The 9,104-nt window shown below is 39.8% G+C and overlaps 1 non-coding gene across 1 annotated transcript; it reads left to right on the top strand.

Annotated features, from left to right (window-relative positions):
• The first annotated feature begins 8,578 nt into the window (after positions 1-8,578).
• On the top strand, positions 8,579-8,649 carry TRNAG-CCC (transfer RNA glycine (anticodon CCC)). Its single transcript has one exon. It is a non-coding gene; the product is annotated as a tRNA-Gly (tRNA).
• Positions 8,650-9,104: the final 455 nt, after the last annotated feature.

The raw sequence follows: 9,104 nt of genomic DNA, 5'->3' as shown, positions 1-9,104 counted from the left end.
TACATAAAATAAAATATGCATTTGTCAAGAATCATGAGGTACAACACTTAATGATTGTCATAGGGGTCAAATAAGCAATCAGGAAACATAGAAACATAGAAGATTGACAGCAGAAAAAGACCTCCTGGTTCATCCAGTCTGCCCTTATACTATCTCCTGTATTTTATCTTAGGATGGATATACGTTTATCCCAGGCATGTTTAAATTCAGTTACTATGGATTTACCAACCAGAGTCTGCTGGAAGTTTGTTCCAAACATCTACTACTACTCAATATTAATAAAAATCTTAAGGATACAAATCTTAAAGATAGCAGGTATAGGTATAAACATAAACAAAGTAAGTACTGATAAATGAGGACATTGGGACAGGGACCGTAGGCACACTGGTGCGCTTATGCACGCCCCTTACAGACCTTTTAGGAATGGGGAGAGGTTGACTGTAGACAGTCTAAGGTGAAAGCTTTTGGGGTTTGGGGAAGAAACCACAGAATCGCGTAGTGAATTCCAGGTATTGATTACTCTGTTTCTGAAATCATTTGACTTTGAATCTACTGTGTGCTCATGTATTGTTGTGGTTGAAGCTGAAGTATTCATTTAAATCTGAATTGTCATTAAATGAATAGCTGCAAATCAAAGACCAGCAATTCCTGATTTTTCCAGCCAAAGTTGGAATGGAATGGAATAAACCTTAATCATGAAGCTCTGGAAATGTATTGGGGGTTTAGCTGCTGTTTGCTATCAATGCTCCAGGTAAGGTATAAAAAAAGAGACCAAGAACAGAAATCAGGTGTGGGCCTTCAGTGGGCTACAAATGACTCACCTGCCGCATTTCTGTTCTCCAAAGAGACCCAAAGTTACAGGTGACCTTGAAAGAGTGTCCTATCCAATTCACCCAGCTCCATGAATTCAATAGGATAGGGAGAGGTGGAGGGAGGGGTGACTTTTGGGGGATGTGTACCAGATGTGGGTTTCAACAGGTTCTGACCAGTTCTGGAGCACCAGTAGTGGAAATTTTCAGTGGGTTGGAGAACCGGTAAATACCACTTCTGATTGGCCCTGCCTCCCATCTGTGCCTCCTGGGTGCCAGGTGATCTGGAGGGAATGGGGATTTTGCAGTATCCTTCCCCTGGAATTGGGAGGGAATGGAAATTTTGCAGTATCCTTCCCCTGGAGTGGGGTGGGAATGGAGATTTTGCAGTATCCTTCCCCTGGAGTGGGGAGGGAATGGAAATTTTGCAGTATCCTTCCCCTGGAGTGGGGAGGGAATGGAGATTTTGCAGTACCCTTCCCCTGGAGTGGGGAGGGAATGGAGATTTTGCAGTATCCTTCCCCTGGAGTGGGGTGGGAATGGAAATTTTGCAGTATCCTTCCCCTGGAGCGGGGTGGGAATGGAAATTTTGCAGTATCCTTCCCCTGGAGTGGGGAGGGAATGGAAATTTTGCAGTATCCTTCCCCTGGAGTGGGGAGGGAATGGAAATTTTGCAGTATCCTTCCCCTGGAGTGGGGAGGGAATGGAAATTTTGCAGAATCCTTTCCCTGGAGTGGGGAGGGAATGGAGATTTTGCACTATCCTTCCCCTGGAGTGGGGTGGGAATGGAAATTTTGCAGTATCCTTCCCCTGGAGTGGGGTGGGAATGGAAATTTTGCAGTATCCTTCCCCTGGAGTGGGGAGGGAATGGAAATTTTGCAGTATCCTTCCCCTGGAGTGGGGTGGGAATGGAAATTTTGCAGTATCCTTCCCCTGGAGTGGGGAGGGAATGGAAATTTTGCAGTATCCTTTCCCTGGAGTGGAGAGGGAATGGAGATTTTGCACTATCCTTCCCCTGTAGTGGGGTGGGAATGGAAATTTTGCAGTATCCTTCCCCTGGAGTGGGGTGGGAATGGAAATTTTATAGTATCCTTCCCCTGGAGTGGGGAACACCTATGCCCATCAAGTCATGCCCAAAGAATTGGTAGTAAAAAAAACAATAATCCCACCACTGTTGTGTGCCCTCTAGTGCAGGAGCAGGGGTTCTATATTTCTATGTTTCTAAGCTTGCAAAAGAATTACGTGACCTTGGGACACCGTCCACAACTGTCATAAAGAGGCACCAGGTAGAAAACTAAGAGATACGTATGTATTAGTAATTGGTTAATTTTTGGAAGAATTGAAACATGAGAATTGGATTTAAATTTTGGAAGCCAGATGGCGAAGATGTGAAATGGTGGTAGCACTATATAATGGTATAACACAACATTTACTTATTGTTTAGACTTTAAACTCAGCCTTCCATCCTTCCGAGGTGGGTAAAATGAGGACCCGGATTGTGGGGGCAATATGCTGGCTCTGTTAAAAAGAGCTATTGCTAACATGTCGTAAGCCGCCCTGAGTCTAAGGAGAAGGGCGGCATAAAAATTGAATAAATAAATAAAATAAAATAAATAAACATAGAACATTATTTTATGAAGTAGGTGATATATTATGAATAGTTTTTTTAATTAACGATATATACTGTATATATATAGAATATTTTATTAGCTATAAGATACAATATTAAAATTTAGATAAAAGAGATTTTATTATTGTTTGCATTGATGTAATGTAACTCTTTATAGTAAGATGGAGAGGAAGAATGTTTATTTAGATTTTAAAGAATTGGCAATGTTGTATAATTAATACAAATTTCTAGATGAGGAGAGATAAGAGCCTCCATTGACTGAGTAATAAGAAAAGAAAAGTTTATATATGATTGATTTTAAGCATTGTTGTTGTGTTTATAACTATACAGTATATTGTTTTATTTTATGGTGAAGAAAATTTAAAAAATTATACCTAAAAAAAAGAGGAACCAGTTGTCAAGCATCAAGTGACCAAGGGACAGCTAAGTGCGTAAAATGGCCATAAATTGATTTTTATCCATGCCGTTGTAACTTCAAATGATCACTAAATGAACTGTTGTAAATCAAGGACTATCTTGTACATGTAATCCTTGATTGGTTTTTCTTGTACATGTAATCCTTGATTGGTTTAGAGCAGGGGTCCCCAAACTTGGCAACTTTAAGACATGTGGACTTCAACTCCCAGAATTCTCCAGCCATTTATTGAGATGAAAATGATCTTAACTTATGAGCATGTCTAAATGGAAAATCTGAATGTTTACTATAGGGAAGCTTGAATTAACCAATTGTTCTTAAAATAACATAATGAAATCCTGTTTGTTAAGAAACCTTGATATTAATAATGAACATGAATTTAAGATAATATGTATGACTAAGCTTTTTTAGAGGTTTTGGGTTACATTAAAAGAGAAAAGAAAAATAGATATTGAGGAAGTGATTCAAGAAGGGGAGGAAGCAGCAGGTCTAAGAAAAGAAAAATAACTATTTTGGGTAAATAAGACATATATAGTGACTAATTAAAGGAGCTAAATTGTTGAATTAATTCTATAGAAAACTCAGAAGACAAAAAGAGTTATTTTTTTACTGGAGGTTTTTTTTAATTGGGTGTTATATTGTATACCTAATTCAAAAGATCTGCTTTTTTAATTTTTAGGATTGAAATGTTATAAACAATATGAACTATTTATTTATTTGTTTGTTTGTTTGTTTGTTTGTTTATTTATTGGATTTCTCCGCAGACTCGGGGCGGCTAACAACAGTAATAAAACAGCATATAATAATAATCCAATACTAAAAACAGTTAAAAATCCATTATTATAAAAACCAAACATACATACACACATACCATGCATAAAATTGTAAAGGCCTAGGGGGAAAGAGTATCTCAATTCCCCCATGCCTGGCAGAAGAGGTGGGTTTTAAGCAGCTTACGAAAGGCAAGGAGGGTGGGGGCAATTCTAATCTCTGGGGGGAGTTGGTTCCAGAGGGCCGGGACCGCCACAGAGAAGGCTCTTCCCCTGGGTCCCACCAAACGACATTGTTTAGTTGACGGGACCTGGAGAAGACCCACTCTGTGGGACCTAACCGGTAGCTGGGATTCGAATGTGCAGCAGAAGGTTAGGATGCTTGAACTATTATTATTATTATTATTATTATTATTATTATTATTATTATTATTAATCAATAATAATAATAACAAATAATAATAATAATAATAATAATAATAATAATAATAATAATTTATTAGATTTGTATGCCGCCCCTCTCTGAGGAATTGAGGAAAATATATACTGTACCTCTATATGTTTTTCTGTAATATCGGAGGGTATATAACATGTAAATTTGTATTTGTGAAGGTGAAATTTAAAAAATAAATGAATTTTTTTTTTAAGCCCTCAGGTTTAAAGACCGTTCAGGATTTCAGTTAATTTACAACTTGTCTTTCACACTTAAGATGGTTGTAGCAATCTCCATGGTCCCTTGATCAAAATTCGGACCTTTGGCAACTGGTGGCGAGCAAAGTCGACAGGAAAGCTACAATATATTTACTTCTAGCTGGTTCTACCTCTTCAGTGGCAGAGAAATTACAAAAGAAGAAGTGAGAGAGTTCTTAGAAAGGCAGCATGAGGTAATGGTGAAGGCTTGGGCCTAGAAAGCAGAATGGTGAATTCTAGTCCCCGCCTTTGGCAATGAAAACCAGCTGGGTGATTTGAGGCCTATTTTTTTCCCTCAGCTCAGTCCAACCTCCATAGGGGGTTGTTTCTGTGGAGAAAAATTGGAACGTGGTGCATTGGGTATGCTCTGCCTTTTATAAAAAAATAATCATAAAGTAAATATAAAAATAAAGATAAGTTTATACAAATAATAAAGGTGGGATTAAAAAAATTAAATAATATTTTTTAAAAAAAAATTGTATGGAAAGTTTAAGTTTTTTCTCCTGGCTCTCTAGCCCAGGGTTTCCCAACCTTGCCAACTTGAAGATATTTGGACTTAACTCCCAGAATTCCCCAGCCAGCGAATGCTGGCTGGGGAATTCTGGGAGTTGAAGTCCAGATATCTCCAAGTTGCCAAGATTGGGAAACACTACTCTAGCCAAGCAGCTGTTTTCTTCATTTTACAGAAGCTGATATTAGATACAAAGGAACTTTAAATTTTTCAATCGCCGATCTTTCATCTAACTGTAGACCAAGACAAGACCCTTTTTTCCTCATGCTTTCTTTTGAAAACCAAAGTAGTCAATGTTTTTTTTTAAATTATTAAAGATTTTACAACAAAAATAAAAACACAGAAATTGTACTTTCTGGGTTTTTATTTTTGTTGTAAAACGTTTAATAATTTAAAAAAACCATTGAGAAAAGCAGGAAAGAGAAAAAGGAAGGAAGGAAGGAGAGGGAAAGAAGGAATGGAAGGAGGGAGGAAGAAAGGAAGGAAGGAGGGTAGGTAAAGAGAAAAGGAGGGAGAAAGGAAGGAAGAAAAGAAAGGAATGAAAGAAGGGGAAAGGAAGAAACAAAAGGGAGGGAAGGAGGAGGAGGAAAAGAAAAAGGGATGGGGGATAAAGGGAGGAAGAAAGGAAAGAAAAAGAAAGAAAAGAATAAAAGGGAAGGAAGGGAAAGGGAAGAGAGGGAGGAAGGAAGAAAAAGAAAAGGGAGGTGGGGAGAAGAAAGAAGGGAAGGAAGGAAGGAAGGAAGGAAGGAAGGAAGCTGTGCTTAATGATTAATACCTTTGCACATCCAGTTTCTAAGCAATAATACTTTAGGGATTTGATTTCACTCCTGTATTTACTGTGGGGAATAATAACAATAACAACAACAACAACAATAATAATAATAATAATTATTATTATTTATTGGATTTGTATGCCGCCCCTCTCCGCAGACTCGGGGCGGCTAACAACAATAATAAACACAACATGTACAATCCAATAATAAAAAACAAATATGAACCAACTTAGCTTTAAAATGTGGAAAGAGTTACTAGGTCGATAAACACACGAAAGTGCCACAGAAACATTGTAAAACCATTCCAAACTCGTAGCACAGCCACAACTCAAGAGCCTGTACCTTAACAGCAAACAAACCAACAAATAAAAGGATAGGTGTTTGACACTGTTTCCCTGGGAGAGCTCTGCAGTCTTTCATCCTTAAAATCCACCTTCCGGGTGTGCAAAGTCCATGCCCTGCTGCAAACCCATCTTGCTTATGTTGAGGATTGACCTACAAATGGATTTAATGTCTGGGTCATAGGTGAGAAGAATGTGCTGGAAGATTATCGCAGGCGAATGGACACAGGCTCTGCTCACGTCTGTGCCTCTTCCTTCGGCTTTGCCAGCAAGGGAGGCGGAATCCCAAAGAGATCACAGCAACCACATTTTTAAAAAAAATGTTACAGAGAGGCCTTGACTTTACAACAGCAGTTGGGAATGGAAGAGCAAGGGTTCCCTATCCCCAGCCAGCATGCTTAGCCACTGCAATAAAGGATAGCATGGGCTAGGGTGGGATGCAGAATAAGAATGAAGAGAAGAATAGAGAAGAGAGGAATGGAATGAGAATAGGATAGGATGCAGAATAAGAATGAAGAGGAGAGGAATGGAATGGAATGAGAATAGAATAGAATTTTTATTGGCCAAGTGTGATTGGACAGACAAGGAATTTGCCTTGGTGCATATGCTCTCAGCGTACATAAAATAAAATATACATTTGTCAAGAATCATGTGGTACAACACTGAATGATTGTCACAGGGGTCAAATAAGCAATGAAGAAGCAATATTAATAAAAATCTTAGGATATAAGCAACAAGGAGAAGAGCCTTCTCTGTGGCGGCCCCGGCCCTCTGGAACCAACTCCCGCCAGAGATTAGAATTGCCCCCACCCTCCTTGCCTTTCGTAAGCTACTTAAAACCCACCTCTGCCGCCAGGCATGGGGGAATTAAGACTTTTTTCTCCCCCTAGGCCGTTACAATTGTATACATGGTATGTTTGTATGTATGTTTGGTTTTTATATATTAAGGGGTTTTAATTTGCTTTTAGTATTGGATTTTATTGTATATTTTCATGATTGTTGTTAGCCGCCCCGAGTTTTCGGAGAGGGGCGGCATATAAATCCAATACGTAAAACTAAACTAAACTAAACTAAACTAAGTTACAGTCATACAGTCAACATGGGAGGAAATGGGTGATAGGAATGATGAGAAAAACTAGTAGAATGGAAGTGCAGATTTAGTAGAAAGTCTGACAGTGTTGAGGGAATTATTTGTTTAGTAGAGTGATGGCGTTCGGGAAAAAACTGTTCTTGTGTCTAGTTGTCTTGGTGTGCAGGGCTCTGTAGCGACGTTTTGAGGGTAGGAGTTGAAACAATTTGTGTCCAGGATGTGAGGGGTCAGTAAATATTTTCCCCGCCCTCTTTTTGAGAAGAGAATAATGGAATGAGAATAGGATACGATACAGAATAAGAATAAAGAGAAGAGAGGAGGGAAGGGAAGAGAATAATGGAATGAGAATAGAATAGGATGCAGAATATGAATGAGAATAAAGAGAAGAGAATAGGAGGAATGGAATGAGAATAGGATATGATAGGATGCAGAATAAGAATAAAGAGGAGAGGAGGGAAGAGTAGAGGAGAAGAAGAGAAGAGAATAATGGAATGAGAATAGAATAGGATGCAGAATAAAAATGAGAATAAAGAGAATAGGAGGAATGGAATGAGAATAGGATAGGATAGGATGCAGAATAAGAATAAAGAGAAGAAAAGAGGAGGAATGGAATGAGAATAGGATAGGATGCAGAATTAGAATAAAGAGAAGAGAAGAGAATAATGGAATGAGAATAGAATAGGATGCAGAATAAAAATGAGAATAAAGAGAATAGGAGGAATGGAATGAGAATAGGATAGGATGCAGAATTAGAATAAAGAGAAGAGAAGCTGGAAGGGACCTTGGAGGTCTTCTAGTCCAGTGATTTTCAACCTTTTTTGAGCTGCGGCACATTTTTTACATACTGTATACAAAATTATGGGGCACATTGAGCGGGGGGTGGGGGTGGGGGGGTCTAAAAAAAGTTTGGATGAAAAAATTATATATACATATCTCTTCCTCCCTTTCGCTCTATTTCTCTCCCTCTTTTTCTCTCTTCCTTCCTTCCCCTCTCTGTCCATCCCTCTTCCTTCCTTCCTTCCTTCCTCTTTTGCTCTCTTTCTATCTCTCCCTCCTTCTCTGCCTCTCTTTCTCTTTCTTTCTCTCTCTTTCTTTCTTGCTTTCTCTCTCTATCTCTCTTTCTCACTCTCTCTCTCTTGCTTTCTTTTTCTCTCTCTTTCTCTCTCTTGCTGAGCTTCGCGGCACACCTGACCATGTCTCGCGGCACACTAGTCACTAGTGTGCCACGGCACACTGGTTGAAAAACACTGTATCTAGTCCAGCCCCCTGCTCAAGCAGGAGAACCGATACTATTTCAGACAAGCAGTCTGTGTCTACAAAGAGTAGAGACAATTCTGCTCCCAACTGTCCGCGAGAGACTTCCCTCCTCTTCAAGAAGCCGGGGATGCAAAATGCAGCGTCAGCCTTACGTCGTTGGAAGCTTTGCAAGAGTTTCGTCCCTGATTTTTTGCAGGCTGCTCGGCTGGTTTCTGTTCAATCATTGCACGAGGGGGAGGAAAGGTCACCCGCGCATTTCAAAAGCGTTTGAAACAAGCTCAGTTTCCCAACCGCGCCGCTGGTGTAGTGGTATCATGCAAGATTCCCATTCTTGCGACCCGGGTTCGATTCCCGGGCGGCGCACAAACTTTTTTTTTTTTTTGGGTGCAAAACATTTGCAAAATGTTTTGCAAAAATCTTCCTTCTTTGCACAAGCGCGATGCACCGCTTCCTTTCAGCCTTCCCACGCGTTCCCCTTCCTCGGGGTGGGTGGGTGGGTGGGTGCTCTTCCCTTGTAAAAACGTGCAAATAATAGAATAGACTCCTTTATTGGCCAAGTGTGATTGGACACACAAAAAAATTGTCTCCGGTGCATAGGCTCTCGGTGTACATAAAAGAAATAAATGCCGTTTTCCTTTGGGTTCCGCGACACACCTCTATTTTTTTTAAAAAGTTTTTTGCAAGAAAAAAAAGGCTCTCCTGCAGACTTTCGAGAGCGCTTCGGTTTGGACAAGCCCCCCTCTGCGTACAAAAAAAAATAAAAATAGAAATGCCAAAAGCCTCCCGAGGACTAGCGCCTTGGCTTCTGAATCCCGTGC

The sequence above is a fragment of the Erythrolamprus reginae genome, chromosome 9 (genome assembly GCF_031021105.1).
Source record: "Erythrolamprus reginae isolate rEryReg1 chromosome 9, rEryReg1.hap1, whole genome shotgun sequence".
In the NCBI taxonomy this organism is placed as follows: domain Eukaryota; kingdom Metazoa; phylum Chordata; class Lepidosauria; order Squamata; family Dipsadidae; genus Erythrolamprus; species Erythrolamprus reginae.
This window is presented reverse-complemented; position numbering and strand designations above follow the sequence as displayed.